General features: G+C 40.8%; 1 long non-coding RNA gene across 1 annotated transcript in view; it reads left to right on the plus strand.

Annotated features, from left to right (window-relative positions):
- The window catches only part of LOC131280013 (uncharacterized), a 55790-nt gene extending 46969 nt beyond the window's left edge, over positions 1–8821 (plus strand). The window contains exon 2 of the long non-coding RNA XR_009187569.1: positions 5419–8821. This is a non-coding gene — a long non-coding RNA (uncharacterized lncRNA). The remainder of the gene's footprint in view (positions 1–5418) is intronic.
- Positions 8822–9028: the final 207 nt, after the last annotated feature.

A 9028-nucleotide genomic window follows, 5' to 3' on the forward strand; every position in this document is an offset into this window, starting at 1 on the left:
GTGAGTCAGACAGCAAGATGATGATGCAACAAAAGAGAGACAAAGGGGAGAGTCAAGGTGAGGCACAACAGAAACCAGGAACTGAGGTGGTGCAAGTGACAGGGAACCTCTCTCCACATCAGGGGCCCCCAGGATTGAATCCTAGAGGAGAAAAAACGAGAAGAGAAGACAAAAAGAGAAATAGATACAGAAGACCACACAGCAAATGGACACAGCAAAAAAAAAAGCAGGGCGAGGGGAGGGAGGGAGAGGGAAATAAAAAGTTATGTTGAAGTCTTGAGTCAAAATCTGTAGGAGAGGCCAGCAGTGGAAACTCAGGGGGAAGTGAAGACATAGCCTCTAGGTAGAATTCTTTCTGATCCCTAGAACCCTCAGTTCCTTTCTTAAGACCTCCAACTGTTTGGATGAGCCCATCACCATTATGGAGGGTGATCTCCTTTACTTAAAATCAACTGATTGCAGGTGCCAATCCCATCTGTGAAATACCTTCACTGCACAAACTAGGTCAGTGTTTGACCAAACATCTGGACACCATAACCTAGCCAAGTTGACATGTAAGATTAACCATCACAGCAGGGAAGTCCGTTAGGAGGCTGATGCAATAGTGTGTGAAGGTGGAAGAAGAAAAGACAATGAGAATGGAGAAGAAAGAATGGTGAGTGAGGCATTATGAAGGAAGAAGGGCATGTATGTTAAAAGTGATCATCTTAGAAGATAGCCACGCAGACAACAGGACTTCAAGCCTGCTAAATAAGACATCCTAGAGCAAAGCTCCCTAAAGAAGAAATCTCTCAGAGACTTTCCATGGAAAAGGGAATATGAACCACTTTCCCACAGCAGAAGTGAATACAGAAGGGCATGTGGGTACATGTGTGCATACTCATCAAAGACTCTAATTAACAGCACTGATATGGTGCTTGGTGTGTGCTGTGGGCCAGGCACTGTTCTATTTACAAATATCAATTCACTTAATTATTTGTTGTCATTACAACTGTACCAGGTGGGTGCTGTTATCTTCATTTTACAGGTGAGGAAATTGAGGCACAGAAAGGTTAAGTAACTTGCTCAAGTTTACATACCCAATACCCAGACAGTACTTTTACATTCCATGCTTTAAACCACTGTGCTTTGCTGATGACACTTTGTGATTAAATATGATAAAAATTAAAGTGGGGATAGAAAAGATAATCACCCACTTACCGATAAGTCCAATTGGACTTTAAAAAAAATTCTGACTTCTGATTTCTATTTTAAAGCCAATTGCTTCTTCCACTTTTATCCTGTGACCTTGTTTTACCTTCTTTCTTAGATTTTCAATTCATAACTGCCTTTTGGGAAGCCTCACCCATTACTATTTCTCATGTTATATCATGAGTCAAACAGCCTGAAATAATCCCCTACATTGACAGTGATAGAAACGGTATAGCATCCTTAGCGTAACTGCAAGAATCATTTATTCTTTCATTAAGTTTTTCATTCATTCGTACGAGCAACAATTATCTGATACATACTGTGCATGGCAACTGGGCTGAAGGTTAGAAATACAGAGATGAGGAAAGCGGATTTGGCTCAATGGATAGAGCATCCGCCTACCACATGGGAGGCCCAGGGTTCAAAGTCAGGGCCTCCTGACCTGTGTGGTGAACTGGCCCACATGCAATGCTGATGCATGCAAGGAGTGCCCTGCCACAGAGGGGTGTCCCCCGTGTAGAGGAGCCCCATGCACAAGGAGTGCACCCCGTAAGGAAAGCTGCCCCATGCGATAAAAGCACAGCCTTCCCAGGAGTGGTGCTACACACACAGGAGAGCTGACGCAGCAAGGATGATGCAACGAAAAAGAGACAGATTCCCAGTGCCGCTGACACGGATACAAGCAGACACAGAACACACAGTGAACGGACACAGAGAGCAGACAACGGGGGGGGGGGGGGGGGGGGGAGGTGGGGGGGTGGTGGAGAGAAATAAATAAAAACTAAATCTTTGGAAAAAAAAAAGAAATACAGAGATGAATAAGGCTTGGCCCTTGCCGTTGAGGGGCTTGTAGTCTGGGAGACTCCCTCCTTCATCTCTGGTCACCCCTTCTCTTGCATCCCCCAGATCCCCAGAGCAACCAGCAGTCAGGGGTGAAGAGGCTCATTCCAAGGCTAGTGGAAGCAGCCCGTGTGGGGGCGTTTGCTGGATGGGGATAAAGAGGGACCGGGCAGTTACTCCATAAGGGGAAAATGATGATTACCATTATAAGGCCTTTCCTCAATACCCTCTTTTCCACCTGACTCTCAAATGCTTCTCAGCTATTTTCTTGCAGTCATGGAAGACACTTGGGACCCTATTTCATTGGTATTTTGATATATCAATGAAAGAGGCTGTTTGCTCACTGTGGATAGGGTTCTCTCCTCTGATTTCATCAACTTCATTTCTATCTTTAAAAAATGTTTGCTAGATAAAAGAATATGGACAACATATATCTAAGTGTGAAGCATATAATAAAATGAACATTTGTAAACCACCCAGCTTAACATTTCCAGTCCTCTTCAACCACTTGTGGGGTCCTTCCCAATACCACCCACCGCTTACTCCCGAGGTAACTGGCTTCTTGAATTGTGTGTTTATCATTCCTTTGCTTTTTAGGATAGTTATATCACATGTATTTATCCCTAAACAATAGTGTTTAGTTTTGCTTGATTTTCTTAGCTTTATAAAAATTTCTTTTGGTATAGAGTCATCTGTGACTTGCTTTTAGCACTCCACATTGGGTATCTAACAGTCATCCAAATTGCTCTGTGAAGTTTTATTTCATTTCCACAGCTGTTTATTAATTCATTCAATAAACATTGATTGGGCCCCTGTAATATTCTATTAGGTGAATACGTCACTATTTATTTAGTCTCCTATTGATGGATGTTTGGGTTGTTTTCCCCTTTTTGCTTTTATGAGTAATGCCACTGGAACAGTCTTTTACATGCCTCCTGATGCACATGTGCAAGAATTTCTTGAGAGCTTTGGTTTTCTAACTGGGATTCATGATCTTTAGTAGGTCCTGAAATCAATTCAGTAGATTCAGCCAAGATTAAAAAAAAAAAAAAAAGAAACAGAGCAGAAATTATCCAAGTGTATTTCATAGAGAAACCCGAAGTATTGCTTTGTAACACCTTTGTTTCAGGTATGTTCACATGTCCTGAATTGTGATGTGACGAGGTTTTCTTACTCTGGTTCTTAGAAAAGTTTGAAAGTCGCTGCTCTAGGGTGGTGCTTCTTGGACCATCTGTAGTGAATTTTTAAAAATTTCCAATCTGCCGCAGACTGACATTTTTGTAAAATACAATAAAAATGAATTACAAGAAAAGTGAAATTAAAAAACTCAGACATACAAAATTTAAATCCCAATTTTAATTATCTTATATTCAATGGACATAAATTATATTTCAATAAATGCAGCATGGCAGGAACAAGTGCAATAAAATTTTCTAAATGCTTACTCTAAATTTCTATACTTATCCCGGGGTTGGCTAGTAACAGAATTTTATGGACTGGCAGCAGGCTACAGACTGCACTCTGAGTGGCACCATTCTCAGGTAAGAAACCTAGGAACAGATAAGCTGGGATGTTGGCTAGGCACATGCTCACTTTAACAAAATAACCCCAAATTATTTTCCAAAGAGACGGTTCCAATTTACACTCCCACCAACAGGTGTATTAAGAGTTTTCTTTGCTCTCATCCTTGCCATTAGGATTGTCAGAATTCTTAATGTTTGCCAACCTGATGGGTATAAAATAGTATCTCATTTTGTCTTCATTTGCATTTTCCAGTTTATTAATAAAGTCAAGCATCTTTTTATATGTTTTTTTTTTTTACTATTTGTGTTTTTTTCTTTTGTGAAATGCCTGTCTCTTGTGTGTTTTTTTCTGTTCGGTTGTTGGTATTTTTATTATTGATTTGTAGGAATTTTTTAAGTCCACAAATATTTATTGAGGGGAGCAGATGTGACTCAAGTAGTTGAGCGCCTGCTTCCCACATGTGAGGTCACAGTTTCAGTTCCCGGTGCCTCCTGGGAAAAAATAAATAAACAAGAAAAACAGATGAAAAAACAAACTTAGGGGAGCCAATGTGGCTCAGTGGTTGAACGCTGGCTTCCCACATACGAGGTCCCGGGTTCAATCCCTGGCCCCCATACCCTCCCCCGCCAAAAAAATTATTGAGCACCTGTTATGTGCCAGGCACTCTTCTTGTGCTGGGACAACAGCAGTGAACGAAATAGACTCAATTTCCTCGTCTTATTTCAGAGTTTATATGCTATTGGTAAGGAGTCAGGCCATCAAATTATTTAGTAAAATATAGGATATTCGAAAATGATAAATGTAACAGCTAAAAATAAGGCAGGAAAGGGTAAGAGTGGTAGGAAGCTTGCAATTTTAAACAGTGGTCAGGGAACGTTTTCAAAAAGGTGAAATTTGAGCAAAGGTCCTGAAGGAGGTAAAGAAGTGAGGATGAGGACAGCTTATATATTCATCTGTCAGGTATGTACACCACAGGTATCTTCTCTCATTTTGGGGCTTGCCTTCTCACTTCCTTTACCATGTGTTTGGATAAAAGAAATTCTTAATTTTAATGTAGTATGCTATATCAGTCTTTTATTTTATGGTTAGCACATTTAACCAAAAACGTATCTTGTCTAAGAAATCCTACCTTATCCCAAAGTCATAAAAAATTATTCTATACTGTCTTTGAAAATTTTTAAAGTTTTGCCTTGTAATTTGCTTTGAAAAAAAGTTTTTAGCAACCCCCCCCTTGTGGCTTTTTGTGGGCTGTCTGCTCTCTGTGTCCATTCGCTGTGCATTCTTCCGTGTCTGTGTTTATTTTTTATCTCCCCCCCCCCTTGCGGCTTGCTTGCTGTCTGCTCTCTGTGTCCATTCCCTGCGCGCTCTTCTGTGTTTTTTTGCTTGTCTTCCTTTTGTTGCGTCACCTTGCTGAGTCGGCTCTCTGTGGCACCTGCAGGCTGGGCGGTGCCTGTGGTCGAGGCTGCCTTCACAAGGAGGCCCCAGGACTTGAACCCAGGGCCTCCCATTTGGTAGCCAGGAGCCCAACTGATTGAGCCACAGCCACTTCCCCAATTAGCTTTTCATTCAAATGGAATTTATTTTTAGATATGCTGTGTGGGATTAAAGATCCATCTTTATTTCCCCCCATATGAATAACAAATTGTCACAGAACCACTTTTTGGATGATTTATTCTTTCTCTAGTGGTCTGTTGTGCCATGTTTGTCATAAACCAGGTTTCCATGTATATGTAGGTTTGTTTAGTCCCATTGGTCAGTTTGTCTAACCCTATATCTATACCATACTCTGTTACTTACTATGGCTTTATATTAGATTTTTATATACAATTAGAAAAGTTATTCTACTTTTTTCTTATTTTTCAGGACTTTCTTGGCTACTCTGAGGATTCTACTCTTCCATAAGAATTTCAGAATTAGCTTGTCAAGTTCTTTGCAAACCCCTCTTGAGATATGGGCTGAAATTGAATTGACTCTATAGATCAATTTGAAGAGAAATGACATCGTTTTCATATTATGACTTTTTATCCATGAACTTGGATCATCTCTCCATTTACTTAAGTCTTATTTAATGTTTTTCACTGAAATTAAATTTCAATAAAATTTTTCCTTATATAGGTTTTCTACATCTTATGTTTATTGCTAGGTACTTTAATTTTTGTTGCTATTGTAAATGGCATCTTTTAAAATTATGTTTTCTAACTGTTTATTGCTGGAGTATAGAAATGCAATAGATTTAGATTATTCACCCACTCTGCTAAACTTTTAAAAATTAATTCTAGTGATTTATCTATAAAGTCCTTTGTGTTTTTCTAAGTGAATAATTATATTATTTGCAATAATGTCAGTCTTGTTTCTTCCTTTCCAAAACTTACACATTTTATTTCTTTTCTTTTTCTTAATGCACTAGCTAGGACTTCAAGTACAATGCTGGGAAGAGGAGTTGATGCAGATGTTTTTATCTTGTTCTGATTTTGAAAGGAATGCTTCTAATATTTCATCTTGAAGAATGATGTTTGCTGTAATTTTTTGGTAGAAACTCTTTATCAGGTAGGAAGTTTCATTATGAATTGGTGGTGAATTTTAGCAAATACTTTTTTTTTTAAAGATTTATTTATTTCTCTCCCTCTCCCTCCCCCCCCCAGTTGTCTGTTCTCTGTGTCCATTTGCTGCGTGTTCTTTGTCCGCTTCTGTTGTTGTCAGCGGCACAGGAATCTGTGTCTCTTTTTGTTGCGTCATCTTGCTGCATCAGCTCTCCCTGTGGGTGGCGCCATTCCTGGGTAGGCTGCTCTTTCTTTCGTGCTGCGCAGCTCTCCTTACGGGTGCACTCCTTGCATGTGGGCTCCCCTACGTGGGGGACACCCCTGTGTGGCACAGCACTCCTTGCGCCATCAGCACTGCGCATGGGCCAGCTCCACATGGGTCAAGGAGGCCCAGGGTTTGAACCGCGGACCTCCCATGTGGTAGACAGATGCCCTATCCATTGGGCCAAGTCGCTTCCCAGGAAACACTTTTTACTGCAATTGTTTATATGATCATATGGTTTCCCTCCTTTATCCATTAATGTGATAAGTTGTATTAATAGCTTTTCTATTGTTAAATTACCCTTGCATTCCTAGGAGAATCCCAGCTTGACTGTGGAGTATTGTCTTTTTTTTTTTTTTTTTTTTGAGGTCCTGGGACCTCATATGTGGGAAGCCAGGACTCAACCACTGAACCTACAGCGGCTTCCTTGAGTTAGTTTTTTGTTTGTTTTGCTTGTTGTTTGTTTTTGTTTTTTCAGGAGGCACTGACAACTGAACCCAGCACCTTCCATGTGGGAGGTGGATGCCTAACTGCTTGAGCCACATCGGCTCCCTGCTATCCTACACTGCTAGATTTAATTTCTAGGATTTTTGCATCTGTGTAAACGAATGCACTTGTCTCCTGATTTTCTTGACCAGTTTCATTTCTTTACATTTCTCCAACAGATTTGTCAGTGTTGCTAAGCACAGGTCAATTATCTCCAAGTTAGAAGGCCTGTCCTACCTCTGCTGGCCACCAAATGGCCTTTGAGCCTGGCCTTTTGTCCTAGTTTGTGACACTGCTCAAAGCAGATACCATAAAATGGGTTGGCTTTTGACAATGAGAATTTATTAACTTACATGATTACTGTTTTGAAGATGAGAAAAATGTCCATATCAAGTGATGCTTTCTTTCCAAAGACCAGCAGCCGGCGACCCTGGACTCCTCTGGCACATAGCAAAGCACGTGGTGGCATCTGCTGGTCCTTCCCTTCTCTTCCAGGTTTCTTTGCTTTCTGCTTCTTGCTTCTGTGGCTTTCTTTTTGTTTGTCTGTATTTCATTCTCTTATAAAGGACTCAAGTAAGAGGATAAAGACCCACCTGTAACTTAAGAGTTACTCACCAATGGGTCCACACCCATAGGAAAGGATTAACTTTAAGAACATACTTTTCTGGGGTGCATACAGCTTCAAACCATCACACCTTCCCTCTTTACATCAATGCATTGTGCCTTGGAGGCACACCAGGGAGGCCAAATCCTGTCTTGAGAGGTCAATGTTAGGTAACCCTGAAGTTACCTAACCCTGGCTGGTTGTCAGTTCATATCCCTCTTTTCCCACTCAAAACTCACTCTAAGAAGCTTTCCTTGATTATCAGCCTGTGAGCTACCCTGAGGACAGGGACTACATTTTTTTGTCTCCAGAGCCTAGCACAATGCCTGTACATTGTAGGCGCTAATAAACATTTGTGGTACTGAGTTGACTGAACCCAGTTCAGAGCTGCTCTCAGCCCAGTTGACTCTAAACTTTCTTTGAAATGTTCTTGAACCTTTTTGATGGGCATATGCTCTGTGTCCCAAGACAGATAGTGGTCATCTTGCAGATAAGAATTGTGCCTCCTGAGGAATTTCTCTTGACTTTCCAGTGTCAGGCTTGTCCTACACTAACCCACTAAGTCTCTCCAGAGCCTTTCCCATCTGTGTTTTCAGCTATCTTCCTCACACACTGGGAACTATGGGTAGGCCTGCATCTGTAATGTTTCAGGGCATATTGTGATTTTATGCCAAACCTTTGCTCATTCCATCATCTTCTCTCTAGCCCCTCTTCCTCTTGTGAACTCCTCTGTCTTTTAAGTATTGCTCAAATGTTAAAGCCCCCTGTATCAGTTTGATATGGTTATGAATTCCAAAAATAGATATTGGATTATGTTTGTAATCTGGTCTGTACCTGGGCATGATTAAGTTATGATTAGGGCTTTGATTGGGCCATGTCTTTAGGGCGTTGATAAAAGGCATGGCAAAGGACAGAGTTGGGGAGTTTTGATGTTGGGGTTTCGATATTGGAGTTTTGATGTTGGAGTTTAATGCTGATGCCTTAAGCTGGAGCCCCAGGAAGTAAGCTAACAGAGTAAAGAAGAAGCAAGCCCTGGGAAGACAGGAACCCTGAACCCAGAAAGAAGCAAGACCCTGAAAGGGAGGAGCCGGGAAGCCTGAACCTTCACAGACGTCAGCAGCCATCTTGCTCCAACACGTGAAAATAGACTTTGGTGAGGGAAGTAACTTATGCTTTATGGCCTGGTATCTGTAAGCTCCTACCCCAAATAAATACCCTTTATAAAAACCAACCAATTTCTGGTATTTTGCATAAGCACCCCTTTGGCTGACCAATACACTTCCTCTCCTTCATCCCCTTGGAATCAGTCTATTATCCTCTGTGTTCCCCAGATGTTGTGTACATGCATTCTTTTAAAAGCTTTTTTTAAACCCCCCAGTGCTTCAGTGTGTTATTTCCTAAGATCAGTGTGTATGACCTAAGATAACTACAGTATAATTGTCAAAATCAGGATATTTAACATTGATATAAATGCTTGGTTCATTTTCTAATCCATGGTTCATTTTCATATTTCATTCATTATCCCTTTACTTTTATTGTAACAACTTCCACATTGTTGCAGAAATATTTATTCCCATTTTT

Source organism: Dasypus novemcinctus, chromosome 10 (genome assembly GCF_030445035.2).
Source record: "Dasypus novemcinctus isolate mDasNov1 chromosome 10, mDasNov1.1.hap2, whole genome shotgun sequence".
Classification (NCBI taxonomy): domain Eukaryota; kingdom Metazoa; phylum Chordata; class Mammalia; order Cingulata; family Dasypodidae; genus Dasypus; species Dasypus novemcinctus.